The sequence below is a fragment of the Strix uralensis genome, chromosome Z, assembly GCF_047716275.1.
Source record: "Strix uralensis isolate ZFMK-TIS-50842 chromosome Z, bStrUra1, whole genome shotgun sequence".
In the NCBI taxonomy this organism is placed as follows: domain Eukaryota; kingdom Metazoa; phylum Chordata; class Aves; order Strigiformes; family Strigidae; genus Strix; species Strix uralensis.
Window position 1 is genome coordinate 55184363 of NC_134012.1, and position 16057 is coordinate 55200419.

Below are 16057 nucleotides of genomic sequence, written 5' to 3' on the forward strand. Positions count from 1 at the left end.
CTCACACTTCCTGAAAGGCACTGAGCTTTTGGCAATGGGTTTTTTTATTTACATGGAGTACAGTGCTTTTTTATGCCCAGTGGGGTGGGCAGGCTCCAGAGCAGTGCCAGGACCTACAAGTGGGACCTAGAGAGAAATCTCAGCTCTGAGTGACTCGGCTGAAGGAAACAATGACCAGGAGTTGCCCTGCCCTGGGACCATTTTTAATGATTTCCAGACTGGGAAACTCTCCAAACAGAGAGGATGTTCTAACAGAGAGCCCTCCCTCTTTCCACCCATCTGAGGGATGGCAAGAACTTCCCCAGCCACGTGGCTGCTGTGAAGCCATCGTGGAACATCATCAGTGTCCTGGACAAGGCTCTGTGCTGTTGTCACCTGGTTGGACACAATGCACCAGGGCCCAGACCACGGCAGGCTCAGCATCTGAGCCTCACACGGGCTTTACCTGCTCTGCCGCTGGCAGCTTGCCACTCTCCAGGATCGCCCTAGTCACATCTGCAGAGCTCAGCACCTGGATGTCCAAGCAGGGCACCCCGATGTCCTGGCCCCTGGCTGACCCTTCTGCACCTTCCCCTTCCAGCCCAGATAACTTGGAGTCCTCAAGAGCCTTCAGTTTTTCTAGATGCTCCTTCTCTCTGTCCTTTCGGCTCCTCCGCCTGGATAAATGCTGGTGCTGGCCTTGTACTTGGTGCTGCATCACCTCTTGGTTCAGAGGGGACAGCAGGATACCCTGAGCCCTGTCCCAGGATGACAAAATGTGTGTGACATCCTTCTGTGATGCCTTGTAGATCTTAAACCTCAGGGCCAAGTTCTTCTTGCTGTCACTCTGCGCCTCAGTTTTGGTTTCCCCCTGTTCTGGGTCTGCAGGTTGCACAACCTCCACTGGGCAGGCCTCTGTCAGGGGAGCCTTGCTCTGCTTTTTCTTATCTTCCTTGTTACTTGCAAGAGAGTCTGGGTGCTCCTTTGCAGATCCCTTCTTCTCTCCCCCCTCGGTGACATTGGACAGGTTGCCGGTGGATGCGCTGGTGTTGCTAGTGGATGCATTCGTATTCTGGGCAGGAGGAGCAGGAAAAAGCTGTGAGCATTTCAAAGCACCAACTCAAATGCTGTAGGACAGCGGCGATCTTTGCAATAGCACCCCACGCCTCATCTGAGACCTGTGCTAGGTGCTCTACAAATCCCAATTCAGAACACAGCTGGTACCCAGCTGAGCTCAACTGAAACTAAACTCCCCAGTGCCAGACTGGTGAGGAGTCCTGCAAACCAGCTGAGAAACAGAACAGCTTCCCCAACCCAAACAGGGAACTTAAGACACCTCCTTACTCCTGTGCAGTCCTCCGGGCACGTTTCTGGTGTGCTGAGCATCCATCCCTGTGTCTGGCTGACACTTTGGGAAGTCTGGCTGCTAATGAATACCTAAAGGGCCTGGTGGTATCTCCTGCCAGACAGGTAGCAAAAGACACCACATCCCAGGCGGGTCATGGCTCAGAGGTGTAAGTCACATGCAGAATGGGGAGAAATGCTGAACTAAAACTATCTAGGGCTTGGAGTTACGTGAAGCCACGACTCAAAGGCAGCATGACCCTAGAAGAACAGCTCTACCCAACAAACCCATGCGAAAATACCCCTGGTGAAGCAGCAGCACGATCAAACACTGGCTGCTGTTTCCCAGCACAGCCCCGTGTGTTGCTGATGGCCAGGTACTCACCCCCAGCACTGCGGGTGGCTGCTGGCTTCGCCAGGAATGGTACGGCTCAGCAGGCGGGTCCCCAGGGCTTTCACTCTTCTCTATAAACACAACCACCCACCTGCCTGACTCCAGGCTCGCTTTTCTTCCTTGAAGCATTTTCTTTGTCTTTTCCAAGCTTTCTCTTGGCCCACTTAGACAACTTCTTCAGCAATTCTTCCTCCCTCAAGCGTTCGAGCTCCCACCGGTGCTTTTCCTCAAGCTCTCGAGCCAGCCACTCCATCTTCCTTCAGGAAGACAAACAGAAAACATCCCCGAGAGTCACTGCCAGAAATCGGGGCTCGCTGCAATCCTAGCTGGTCCCACACTTCATTCACTGACCCTAAGGCCAGGCACAACTGTTAGACCAGCTCTGTGGACTTCCCTCAACCTGGGGAGGCTGGGACATCCAAAGTGAGGGAAGTGGGAGGGGACCTCCAGGGCCAGCCAAATCTAGGCTTTGCTGTCACAAGGTCTAAATTGCACTACTTCTCCAATAAGGTCCACCTGGACACCTCCAGCATGCTGCCAAAGACTGATCCACCATTGCTCCACACTGGAGCCTGAAGCTCTCAATATCCAGCTCACAAATCACTAAACCAGCTCACAAATCACTAACACCTGCTTATCCCTGCACCAATACTTGGCTTATCTAGCCCTTCTCCCTGGGCACAGCCTGCTCCTTAGCAAGACTAGCCATATCAATCAGAAAGCAAAGGCTGCAGTAACTGCCCTCCTGCAAAACAGGCTCCAAACAACCAGGTTTCCTGCTGGAGCCCAGCTGGGACCATGGGAAACTTGTGCTGCCTGTCCTGGAAATCACAGTTTGAAGCAGCCCTAGTGATCTCCTCCCAGGGAAACAAACTTCAGCTGGGGTTGAAAGAAGTGCTGAAACACAGGCTCGCTTTAAGCAAGTCCCTCCCCAAGTTTCAGGCAGGGGTTATGTACCGGGTCTGGCTGAGCCAGGATTGGTTCCCCTGTAGCAGCCCTCATGGTGCTGTGTTTTATGTTGGGAGCTGGCAAGGTGTTGATAGCACACTGGTGTTGTGGCTACTGCTGAGTAGTGCTTACACAGCACCAAGGCTCTTTCCGACATTTTCCCCCCCGCCCCACAGTGGGACGGGGTGGGCAAGATCTTGGGAGGGGACACAACCAGGACAGCTGACCCGAACTGACCAAAGGGATATTCCAGACCATATGACGTCTGCTCAGTCTGCTCAGTCATAAAGCTGTGAGAAAGGAGGAAGGGGGTGGGTCACCCTTGGTCCTCCGAGGCAACCACTACGCGTATTGGAGCCCTGCTTCCTGAGAAGGCCCGACATCACCTGTTAATGGGAAGTAGTGAATAAATCTGTTGGTTTTTTCTTTTTTTTTTTTTTGTTTCCACGCGCGGACCTTTGCTTTGCTTATATTAAAACTGCTTTTGTTTTACCCACAAGGGTTGGTTATTTTCTTTCCCCTCTTTGCCCTGTTGAGAAAAAAGGGGAAGGGGGGAAGTGATAGAGCGACTTGGTGGGAACCTGGCATTTAGCCAAGGTCAAACCACCACAGGTTAATAGGGGCTTAAGCTTATCCTGTGTATCCTCTTGAACAGGGCTGCTTTGCTGGATCAGAGCTTCTCCCAGGCTCACCTGCTGCTGCAGCTGAAGGTGAGCCTAAGAGACACCAGCTTTTGTGGCTGGTGTCACTCAGTAAGGAAAACCCTGGGAGCTCAGCAGTGCAAGGGCCTCCCTCACCTACAGCAGGACCAGGATCCAAACCAAGCCAGCACAGCTGCGCCTCACACCAACCCACACCACAACCCCTCTGGTTTGGAGAAGAAGGGCGATGAAGATGAGAACGAACATAATTAACTTAGAGACACTTGTAAGCACTGTGGCAAGGGAAGCACAGAGCCCAGCTCCCTGCAGCCAGTGTCAAAGCCGAAGGGCTCACCACTAAAACGGAGAGAAGATGTTCTCATCTCACCGGAGGAAGGTCCCTCCTCTGCTGGGAACCAGGGAGGTGGAACTGGCAATCCTTGTGCTGCTGGTAATTAACGCTTTTGGCCTTGGTAACCCCTCTGAGCACAACCAAGGTCTCCGGAGCAGGGAAACCCTTTGGGGACACTATCCTGGGGAGGCACCCATTGAAGGCTTACAGACCTTTTCTTCCTCTCACGCTGGACTTGCAGTATACTGTTATCAAACTGAATTTTCTCCTCCTCGGTGAGGGCATCATACTCGTCCTCTTCCATTTCCCAGAGACGTGCTTTCTCCCTCCTGGCAGCTTCCTCCCACTCCTGTCCTTCAGCACAGACCAAGGAGAAACCATCAGTGCCTGCAAGCAGAGCTTGCTGCTCTGGGTGAGCTGCCAGGATTCACAACTCTGTCCTGACCCAGCCTATCATCCTGCCAGGAGATACTGGCGAGCTCACATCCCTGCTTCAGAATTCAGATAAGCCCCCAAACTATCGCTGGCCAGTGAGTTCCCATGCCTTGCCTGGCTCACATGCACCAGCACTGTGGACAGCTGGCCAGTGATTAGTTATTGAGCCACAACAGCTTGCACTTGTGCCCAGGCTTTAATGTTAGAGACTGAGGTCAGCCTCAGCATTGTTGAATTTTAAGCAGCTGTGAGCTGAGTGCTGGCTACACCGAGGCAGAAGGTGGAAGGATTAATAAAAACATCTCTTACAAGTTCTGCTGGTAACCCAGATACACACGGGTAAGGCTGAGGGCTTGAGAGAGAAGATTTCAGAGTTACGGAGACGAAGAGTCTCACCTTCCTGCTCTTTTGCGGCCATCTCCCTGGCTTTCAAAGAAGCATAATCCTGGAACAGGTTCACAAAATAGATGTAAGGCCGATTTCTGACAGCTTTGAGCAGGCAGAGGAGAGCAGACGCCGTGTCGCGTGCAAAGGGGGTCTCCAGGCCATCAAACACCACTCCCTGGTAGCAGTCACTCAGCTGCAGATAAAGTCGAAAAGGAAGAGAAAGTCAGCTGTTGCACGCATTGGGCTCTCAGCTAGTCACTAAAGCCTGATGTCAAAGATCACCAGCCATCACAGTTCCAAGTGCAGCAGCTCAGACAAGCTCTGATCTTTCCCCACGCTCTGCCAACTTATGGCATCTGCAGCTTCACCCACGGATCCCTGCACGCAGCCCAGGACTCCTCCAAGAGCAGGCACAGCCCTCCTCCTCTCTGAACTGTACCTCGCTGCCTGTCTCTCTGTAGCAAGAACGTACCATTTGCCCCCACCCCACGTACCTGCAGCCTTTCAGAGAGGATGGCCACCAGCAGGTCCTCGGGCAGCACGCAGCTCCTAAAGCCCAGCTCTCCTGATGTGCTGCCACTGATGCTCAGCCATCGCTGCGCAGGAACGCAGGGAAGGGGAGAGAGGTGAGAACTTGATGAGCCCTGTAATGTTGAACACCACAAGAAAAATCAACCACTTTGGAAACCCCCAAACAATTCCAACTGCTGGGCTTGGAGCTGGGGTTTCTCACTAGCAGGAGACTAGAAAAAAACTGCAGGCCAGCAGCTCCAGGGGACCATGCTGGAGGGTGCATCCGTGGCCAGCAGAGACCCAAGCTCGCAAGCCCCCAGCGCAGCACCCGGCAGCTTTGCCCACTGCTGCAGTCACGTTAGCCAGGACTGCACTTTGCCAACAATCTGTTAAGATGCCGTAGAGTTTTTCTGCCAGAGCACAGGGTTTCATTCCCACCCCGAGCCACGCCCAGCCTGCCCAGCTGGCTCTCTGCACTATAGACCCCCGCACCAGGCTCTGGGTGACACAGAGCCTCCACTGGAAGCGGCCCCTTCACTTCTCAGAGGCAACAGAAAGGTCCCAGGCATTAACCAGTGCAGATCGTGCTTCACCTGGGAGCCTGTCAGATCCATCAGATGCTGTTTCTGGGATTGGGGTGTGGGGCCATCTGTCTTCTTCTTGCCCGCCGCAGCACTCACCTGGCCTCAGGACCTGACGGACCGCAGGCTGAGTTTGTCCACAGAGCTGGACCGTCTCATGTCTAGGCTGCGCTTGGCCCTGGTGCCGAACTGCAGGCTGAGGGACGCATCTGCGTTTTGACCTGTGGAGGGGACAGACGCTCAGTGGGGAGCAAGCAGGCACCTTCCACCCCAACGGGCACAGCCCTGCGCCCTGGCAGGGACACGGCCATTGTTCCCCAGCCTGCTAGGCACTAGCAGCACCGATCTCCAGAAGCAGCTCCTGCCCTGCTTCTCTTATTAGCATGGTAAAGCACACCATCTGATACTGGATTTTAAAGCCAGAGAGTTTTTAAGGCACAGCTCCGCGTCCCTCCTCACAAATGTGCACTCAGGTGACACTGCACACTAGCTCCCCTATGGATCAAGCCAAGGCTCCACCCTCCAGGAGCATCATTTGTGTACCTTGCACCCATCCTGCATTCTCACATGGAGATGGTAACATGCAGCCCTGCCCCAGTTGCATCCCCCATCTCCACTGGAGCTAAATCCTCCGCATGGGATAACTCCACCTGAGGCCCAGACCCTTCTTCCTTCCACCAGCTCCCAACCCAACCAGGTTCAAAGCGGAGCAATGCAAAACTTCCCCCACCAGAACCAGGGTCTGGCCTCACCCTGCAGAGCGCGGGGCACCAACTGCCCAACCAGATTTTCTAAAAGTCTCTGGTCTCAGGTGGAGAACAGCACCACATGCACGAGCTGTGTGACCTGACAGTGTGTATAGGAAAACCTCTGGAGAAAAGAGCTCATCTGCAGCATGTCTCATCTGAAACTCTGGGAGGTTATTCTTCCCTTCCTCTCATGTTTCTGAAGCCACACTCAAAGTCAGTTGTCTAGTGCTTAATGAGCAGCTTCAGAGGGCTTCTTTGTTGTTAAAGTGGGCAGCAGTTCTGCCTGATGGCCACGAGGAGCCAGCTGGATTCAGCTTTGAGGAAATATAAAAAACCCCTGAGAAAAATACAGGTGTGCTTCACCACTCCTAGGAAAAGGAGTATGTGCTGAGAAGCCCAGAGGCAGTAAAAGTGCCCCTGTCTGAGCCCTTAAAACAGAGATTATTTTTTTTAATAACACGAGATGCTTTATGAAATGGCTTTGCATTTCTACATGCTGCACCCATGTTCCCTAGGAGACCCAAGGGCTGTCAGACTTCCTCTCTGGAGCAAGCAGAAGTGGATGGTCATGGTGGGTTTCTGAAGCCCTGCTCTAGGTCCAGCGTTTCTCCTTACCGGCACCCTCTGCCTCCTTGCAGCTCTGCTCGATGGCAGCCCCGATGCACAGCTCCCGGGCGCACAGCCCTGCTGAGCTGCTCCTGTCCGAGATGGTTTCTCTCACCACGGTGTCGATGGACAAGCAGGCAGCGCCATAATATTTGGACAGGGCAACCGCTGCTGCTGTCTTTCCTTGAGAGAGAGGAAGAGTGCTCGGTGACACTTGCATGTGAAGCATTTTCAGGACAGGCTCTAGAAAGTCCCCAGACAGGATTTCAAAGTTTCAAGGACAGTCGGAAATCAAGTGCCCCTTTAGGGGAGACCATGACGGAGGTAGCTGAGCATGGCTAGAAGCATTCTCCTCTAGAGCCAGGAGGATCACCTCCACCTCACATCCAGCTGAGCACTTTGTCCCTCGTGGTGACCTCAACCCTGGGCCAGAACATTGTTTCGAGCCCTGTCCCGCCACCACTCAGAGCGTTCACCAGCCTGTGCTGGCCAGCGCTGCCTCAGGCAGCGTCTGGGCACGGTCTGGGGGTCAGCGTGGGCGAGGGACTGCTCCCATGAGGCAACATGGGCACTAGGCACTGTGCTCCCACGAAGCAACGGTGACGTGGTCACCCTGTGTGGGGGAACGATAGCCTAGCTGTGTGGACACAGGGTGAGCCACAGCACTTGCCCCAGCTGGTGAAGGCCTGGGACCATTTCATGTACCAGCAGAGCTGTGGCTTACCTCGCTTCGCTTCAACTGGTCAACCAAGCACCACAACCCACCAGGATGTGTCTCTCCTGCTTCCCCACTCCTTGCAGACACGGGCTGCGGCTCACCTACCTGTCAGGGGTGCCCCATGGATGATGATGACGATCCCTCGCGCGCGCCCCTCTGCAGAGATATCGATGCCAAAGTGGCGGGCGATGGCCCTATAGACAGGGCTGTCAGTCAGTTCTCCCGCGGCTGCCTTGCTGCTGGTGATGCTCTGCCGATGCTCTGCTGTGCAGAACCAGATAGAAAAGTCAGCCTCCTGCCTACCTATGATCCTGATCATCCTCCCCATCCCCTCAGATCCTGGGAGAGAAGACTCTGCTGAAACCAACACCACACCGAGGTCTCACCATGCCCCTCCTTTAGGCTTGTGCAGATCAGGGTCTGCCCTAGATGGTGGTCAAGGTGCCTGTTCAGAGTATAGGAAATGGGGTGGCAGAAAGAGGAAAGAGCAAGCATTTGGCAATACCTAAAAGGACTGGGCCAAATCTCCCGTGCCCTGTCAACATGGTCCTCATGGGAGTTTGGTCCCAGGTCCTGCTGAGTAAAGGGGGGACAGGCAGAACCAGGCATTTTACACCGTCCCAAGGGAGAGGCTCCATTTGTGGATCAAACCATTATCCAAAAGCTGGATGCTTTAGGAATATTATACCAGGAGATGTAGCTGGGCTCTGAATTCACCATAACAGCATTTGCAAAGAGCTCCCACCTTTGCCCTTAGGGGGTCACCAAAAGCCATCTTGCTTGCAGTGTCACGCAGGACAGAGAGCGCGCTGCCCTGCCTAGGAAAGGGAACAGCATCATCCTGATCCCAGCAGCTCCTGGGGGAAAAGGTGCTCATTTGGCAAAACTGGGGAGAACCTCTCTGGCCTCTCACTTGTCCCTGCCCTGCCTGCAACATTACCCATCCCCTGTCTTTTCTCAACACCTTCCTCCTCCTCCGCATTCAGATTTAGAGTCCACTTGTTGGACTGGCTTTCATCAAACACGGAGGGGAAAATGAATGAGCTCTGGGATGAGACAGTGTGAATGATCCCAGCAGAGGACTTTCTTCCTTGATCTGACAGAGACTGGACATCTTCAAAGTTTGCTGAGGAGGAAGGCCACAGGGAGGGAAGAAGAGGGTGGACATGGCCAGGCAATCTGTTCTTTGACATTTGCCACTTTGCACGGCCACGTGCAAAAGATGGAAAGTTTCCCAAGGAGAAGTCTGTCCAGGCTGTCTCTGCCCTCGGGGGGATTTTGAGTTTGTGCTTTTGGTGCTGGGAAGGAACAAATATAAGATAGCTGGTGATATTAGACCTGGCCCTGCTGGCTGAAGAACTCATCCAATCCTATTTTTTGTGGTTAGGGGACACAAGAGGACAACATGATTATTTCCCCGGTCCATGGTAGGCAGATATGAGCTTGCTTTGGCTGCACTCAGGGCTGGTAGGGGATGCGTGTTACAAGCCACAGACCTTCATGCTGGAATTCCTCCACCAAGCTGGGGAATGGGTGGCTGCTAAAAGCCTGGGCTTCTCATGTAGAGCTTGGGGCGTGCGGGCTGGACTCCCCACTGTGTCCACACTCAGGACAGCCAATGCCAAACCCTCACCGTTGTCCTGGCCTGCTGGTTCCCCAGTCTTGGACTTTGTCTGCTCATCCTGCAGCCTCTTCTGGTCCTGATAGTACTCCAGCACCTCAGGGGGCAGCTTCTCACCCGGGGCACGCAGAGGCAGCAATAAGGTGTTGTGGCAATCGTAGTCTTTAAGCGTCTGCAGGATCTGTGCATGTAGGGAAGAGAAGCCATATGCAGGACGTGTTTCTAACAACACGGACTATCCAAGCCCCTCCACAGTCTGCCAGCAGAGCTGGCTAACCCTGAAATGCCACCAGACTTTGCCCTGGGGACTGTCTCCATCTCCCTGGCACGAACCCGGGAATGCTGGAGCACTGTGAAGCTACGGGAGCATGCACATGGGGGCCAGACCTTCCCTCTCACCTGCTCCTCAGCAAGGTACTGCTGGTCGAACTCCAGCAAGTAAAACTCGATGGGGAACTCGCATGGGTTCTTCACCACCACTGTCCCCTCTGCTCCACAGCTGTACGGCAGCAACGGTCCCAGCTCAAGCACTGGGGGGCTGAACTCCAGCTGTGGCTCCAGCCCACACCCCAAGACCTGCAGTTGGAGGTGCTGGCTGCTCTGGCAAATGTTAATCTTCAGCTCACTTCTATAGGACTTCTGAAAAGAGAGAAGCACAGAAAGCTCCTCCATGAAGTCCCAGGTGACAGGGCCTCAAATTCAACTCTTGCCCCAGGGCAGGGGTGTCACCAGTACCTCTAAGGGGAATAGAAAACAGATATTTACTTCCAGCAGGGGCTACAGCATCTGCATGCTGGCTCTGAGTAACTGGGATGAATCCTGGTGTGAAGTGTAACTGGATATTTGGGTGTCAGACGAATCTAAAATGCACTGTCAGATGTTTTCACCTAGTCACGAGGGAGTGTGATGCTCATGAGAAAGGTCCTCAGGGTTATGTTGCCCAGACACAGTCCTGGCACTGCTGCATCAGGCAAACATCAGCTCTATGAATGAGGCAGATGAGCTCTCACTGGCTAGAAATAAGGGTCGTCTTCTCTGCTCAGTGATTGGCTCTGGTCAAAGCCAGACACAAGATGGTTACACCTCTACAGCAATTAAAACATCCCTGGGACTGTTCCCAGGCACGGAAGCACTTGTGTCCATCCTGTTACCCACTGCCAGTTTCCAAGTCACAGTGGCCACAGGCAAACTGCTTTTGGGAATGCCCCATCATTTCACCTGACTCCCAGACTGCCTGGGAACGTGCAGGCAGGCTGGGCCAGAGCCACAGGGACTGCTGGCAGCACACCACTGCAGACAACTGTCCTGCCGTGCCCAGGAAGGTGCCTGGTGGCTGTTTTGTCTGCTGGTACCAGCAGCAGGACTTGCCTAGATTGGCCCTTCCAGGGTTATCCCCTGCAAGCGCACCAGCTGCTCTGCACCAGGGCGTTGCAGCCTTAAACAGGCCTGTGGAAGGGGGAGACGAGGGCAAACAGGCAGATTTCCCCCCATGCGCCGAGAGGCAGCCACCTCACCGTGCCCTGATGCTGAGCAAGCTCCCCAGGGGGATTTCAAAGCCCCTCTCAGAAGAGTGTGCTGCAGGGGGAACTGAGGCACAGTGGGTACGGTGCTTGCAGAAAGCTCTCTGTGGAGGCAGACGCCGTCTCCTCTTCCCTGTGCTGGGCTCTCGTTACCACACTGCCCTGCCAGACCTCTTGGGGGTGACACTTGCTGATCTCACCTCTTCTGTGGGTGACAACCTGACTCGCACGTTGCATCGCTGTCCTGGAGCGAGGGATCCAGCCGAGGGCAGCGCCTTGAAGACACAGGGCTGGGCCTTCAACTTCTGGGGCACCTTCCGACACATCCTCGCTGGCCAATGTCTGTCCATCTGAGAACAAAAAAACAATTGTGTGAGGTCTCCTTGGTCTGCGAGGACAGACCCTCGGTTCCTCCAGTGCTCTGAGACACCGTCATGGTGCTGAGGGCACCCACAGCCAAACCAGCCGAGGCCACCTGTGGCCTAGAACTGGAGGGAAAACAGGCAGGGCAGGCAGATGGGGAGGCACCATCCTCAGAAGAGGAGGAACGGGGGAAGGTGGCAGAGAAGTGAAGCACCAGCTAATGCACAGGTCCAGGTGAGCCAGCCTTGCTCTGTACCCTCCAAAGCTTCCTCAGATGAGCTGTGGCCCAAGTGCTCACGCAGCCACAGGGGCAGAAAGGGCAAGAGAGGCAAAGAAAGCCCAACCGAGAAGTTACCTGTTACACATTGTCTGTGCTTTACCTTCTTAACAGGCTCATTTATAGTGATGACCCAGTTACAGGGGACCTGGAGCTGACTGTGGAGCTGGACAGTTTCTTCCTGGCACTGCCCACACTGGAGAGTGGAGAACTCCAGTCTGTCCCTGGAGACGCAGAGGGATGGCACAGCCACGCTGGCATGGAGGTGGACATGGAACGTGGGGCCTCCTGCTACCTAGGGAAGGACCGAGCATCCAGCTGAGAGCCCCAGTGACATCTGTTGCTGTCACCGACTCTCCACCTGCCCCGAGAGGTGCACGGGCACAGCGGGGTGAGGAAGCACGCTGTAGGTACCTTGATGGGCAGGAGCACGTCCACCTCTCCCAGTGGCAGGTTGGCGCTCTGTGGGTCGAAGCGCACTTCAAACACCTTGGTCTCACAGCAGAGCAGGTGCTTCACGTGGTCCAGATCCACACTGAAACCTTGAACAGATGAAAATAAAGCAGCTGAGATGCACAATAGACATGAATGTGTCACAAGCACGTTAAGGCCATATGTCCTGGCTGGCAGCTCTGTGAAGGACCCCTTTGTACCTGTGGAGAAGATTGCCACTCCTTCTCCCTTGTCACCATACAAGGAGAAAGGGCTTTCACAGCCAGAATCCAAGACCCACATGGTAAAAAGGAAACATCTCAGTTGAGGAGCTCCAACCATTCCTTCACTAGGCACCCCAGGGAAGGATGCACAGACCTCTCCAAAGGAGAATTTCCAACTAAGATTCCCCCATGCCATGGTACTCCCTGAAAAACAATTTAGAGGAGGCACCTGATCACCCTTCAGACATGGCGAGTCACCGTTTGCTGGTACTGCAGCCTTATGTCAAGGCCTGTTTAGAAAGCCTATTTTGATACAACAGAGGGCCTCACAGGCTGTCTTCTCAATAAAGGCTGAACAGAAGTGCTATGGCATTATGAACTTTAAACAAAGCACTTCCAAACCACAAAACGTCCATCTGTTTGCAACACAAGCCCATGGAGTGCCCATCAGATGATGCTCATGGTAGCCAAGAGCAGAAGATGCTGAGAGGTGACCAAGGTGATCAGCCCATCCAGCCCCTGCAGGGAAGTGTTAGGGCAGGCACAGGCAGGCCGGGTCTCTGAGCACTGCTGGCCAGGAGAACTCAGGCTCTAAAGCACCAGGCAGAGGGTCCCAAGGAGGAAAAAGTTATACACACAAGCACTCAAAAAAACTCCCCATGTCTAGTGGCTTAAGCTAATCTGTCAGAGACAGCTCCTTCAAGCCCACGTGAAGTCTCTCCAGCACCGGTTACCTGCGTCATGCAGGACCCGTCTATCAGTGTGGAAGGACACAGGGAACTGCCCGGTGTTGGTGATCCTCACGACGTGCGTGGGGGTGTTACCGAGAATCACGTACCCAAAGTCCAGGAGGTACTCGGGCAGCTCAACTCTGAAAGGAGGAGTAAGGACAGTCCTTAAACCACAGCCTGGCTACATTTCCAAGAGCATGGAAGATGCAAATAAAGTGAATATTTCTGGATTCGCTGCTGTAAAAACTCAACTCAAGCCCGTGAAACCCAAGGCCTGACCACCTGGTAGTAAGACTTTGGTAAGTCACGAGGAGCATAGGACCTAGGTTTTATCACCTACCAGTGGGACCTTAAAATAAAACTAGTTTAAAATGAATACTGGTCACAGCTCCTCTGCTATAGAAAGCCACTGTAGATAAGTCCAGTGGACCTCCACTGGTCTCAATGAAACTGCTAAGCCTGGTGTACAGCCCCAGCCTGAAATGGCTTCAGGACCTTGTCATAAGATTCGCCTGCACAGGAAATCTTCACTGCTCTGCAACCAGATCTGTCCCCAAAGCAGCACCGACAAATGCAGTAATCAACACCTACAAGATTCACGGCAGGGTCCTTTTCCAGAGCAATCACACTTGGGAAAGCACATACGTGATCAGTTTTGCAGAGCATCTTCCCGAACTGGAGCCTACCATGCCTGTGCCTCCTCATGAAGGAGCAGAGGGAAGTTACCGAGGTAAGTCCTGCAGTCCCACCAGCATCCAAGCCACCTGATTTAGGGTTTGTCAAGGGTGTGTCAACCTCTGCAGTTCCCTACTCTTTTTGCTCAGTGTGGTCTGTTAGCTGGAACAAAGATGCCAGCTTTGAGTTGCCTCTTTCAGAGCTGGTCAGCAGGGATGGTGTTGGTGCTCTCTGGAAGGGCTTGATGCTCTGCACTGGACCCCCTCAGCCCTAAGAGCAGGACCCAGAGCCTGTGGGGAGCTGAGCACCTCCAAAGCTCAGGGTGGCTCTGTGGAAGTGAGGACACTCAGCTGCTCACAGGGAGCATGTCAAAGCTACCAGGATCAGACCCTTTCTGAAGTCCCCACTATCCCCAGCTCTGCAGACACAAGGACCTCTCAGGAGCAGGGGTGCACTGATGGGTGTTACCCTTGGGGCACAAGAAGATAGGGTACAAGAGGCCCTACTAACTTGAGAAGCCTCTGATGAGCGTGCTGGTCAAAGGCAGTGGCCTCTGGGGGACCAGAGGTGAGAGCTTTCTGCTGCTCCAGGGCGTGTTCCTCTATCAGCATCTGCTCCATCTGCATCTGCAGCCGAGGGTCCAGCTGAGGGAAGGAAAGGCAGTGGCTGGTTAGCAACGGTCCTTCCCAAGGCTCCCCCCTGCTTGTGTTGAGAGGGGTGATGGGGTCCTTCTGTCTTGCTGCTCAGTGTCTGTGACACCTCCTGCTCTCTTAGTCAGGGCCTCATCTCAAGGGCAATGAACTCCAGTATCTTTGCCTGCCCAGTCACTGTTACAAAAGCTGATCTGGCCAGAAAAACAGACAGACAAGCTGGGAACCTTCCAGAGCTCCAAGTCTTTGCTTGCCCCCAGCCAGTGCCAAAGCAGCTCGGACAAAAGCTCTCTTGTAAAGGGAGCCACGATAAAGCTGCTGTCTCTTAGAGATCAGTCCTGGCAGCACAGTCCCAGGGCACAGTCAGGCTGCTGCTATTAAGCTCTGTAAACCTGGCAGGGCTTGGGTTGTGAGCAGCAAATACCCCAGTGATGACCTACATCTCCATCCCAAAGTACCATAAATTCAATCACTTGAGCAGGGTCTTCAGGATCTCTCCCTGGGGCAGCCCTGGGGGCAATGCTGAGCTGATGCAGGATCATGGGCAGGTTGGGTGTCCTGATGCAGGATCATGGGCAGGGAGGTCCCAAGTGCCAGCAGGGCACCGGGAAGCCTGCTGCGGGCTGCAGGGGACCAAATGACACCGGGGGAGGGAGGCACGTGTCAAATGGGGCAGCAGCCATTCTCACCATGGCATCCAAGGGATCTGGGGGTGGCTCTGTGGCCACAGCCTCCCCCAGAACAACTGCTTCCTCTCTCTGGCTGTCTTCCATCTTTTCTATCACCTCCTTGAGGACCTTCTCATATTTTTCATTTCCTGAAGGAAGAAAACATCCACAAATAGAAGCGTGGCACAGCGCCATTCCCATTTAAGCTGGGAAGCCCCACTTCCTCGACTCTGGCCTCTCCCAGAAACACCCTCCTCAAGCAATGTATGGAAAGTAGACGCTGCTTTTCCTCTATCAACCCTGATGTTCATTCCCACCCATCTTCCTCCCCACATAGGAGCATCTCATCCCCTGCAATGTGACGCAAATCCAACCCTGCCAAAATCCCTGCCAGCCTGTGCTCAGCTTTCCCGAGCATTTCTGTCCAGCCACCACCTTCCCAGGACTCCGACACATGCTGGCAAGCTCTGCAGGATGGTTCCTGGGGCAAAGCCCACACGGGCTCATCTGCCAGAGCTTCAGGAAGCAACTGGGGGGTTGAGTGTTGGTCTGACAGCCCTGAAACCTCCAGGCTCCATGGAGGCAGGTGTGAGCTGCCCTACGGGCATCTGACATGGAGGAGAAACAGGGGATCCTCCTGGGGAGCAGACAGGCCGTGCTCACCTTTGATGTTCCTGGACAGGTCCAAGTAGATCCTGGGAAAGGTCCCCTCTCCTTTCAGGGAGATTTCTTCTGGTTCTAGGTGACCCACTTGGATCTGGAAAGTCCTGCAGAAGGCTCCAGGCACTCCTGGCAGGTAATAGACTTTCAGGACTTGCTCCTGGCCAGGTCCAACTTAACCCTGCAGGGTGTGGGAGAAGAGGGAGGGAATGAACCAAAGAGGGTTTGGTGGAGGGATGGCTCAGATGACAGACACGCCGAGAAGAGAAGGCAGGTCCTCATATATAAGAAAGTATCAGACAACATCGCCTTCTAGCTTTCTTGTACCCAGAAGCTGAAGTCTCCTACACTAGGTCCTTCAGAGGGCTCGTAGGGATGCACTCCCCCAGGACAGACCCACAGACCGCCCCTTGCTCAGCATGAGCACAGCTCTGCCCCTAGCGGTGTTTACCCTCTGCTAGCAAGAGCCAGACTGAAGAAATAAAAGCTCTTTTACCAGCCACTATGCAAAATAAGGGAAGTGCCCACACTCTCAGCATGGCCAGCAGCTCCTGCCACAGCACATCAGCGGTTCCCAGGCTGGTGTTGA

At 54.2% G+C, this 16057-nt stretch overlaps 1 pseudogene; it reads right to left on the minus strand.

The window, feature by feature from the left end:
- Window positions 1–1871: 1871 nt before the first annotated feature.
- The window catches only part of LOC141938274 (hydrocephalus-inducing protein homolog), a 105681-nt pseudogene continuing 91495 nt past the window's right edge, over window positions 1872–16057 (minus strand).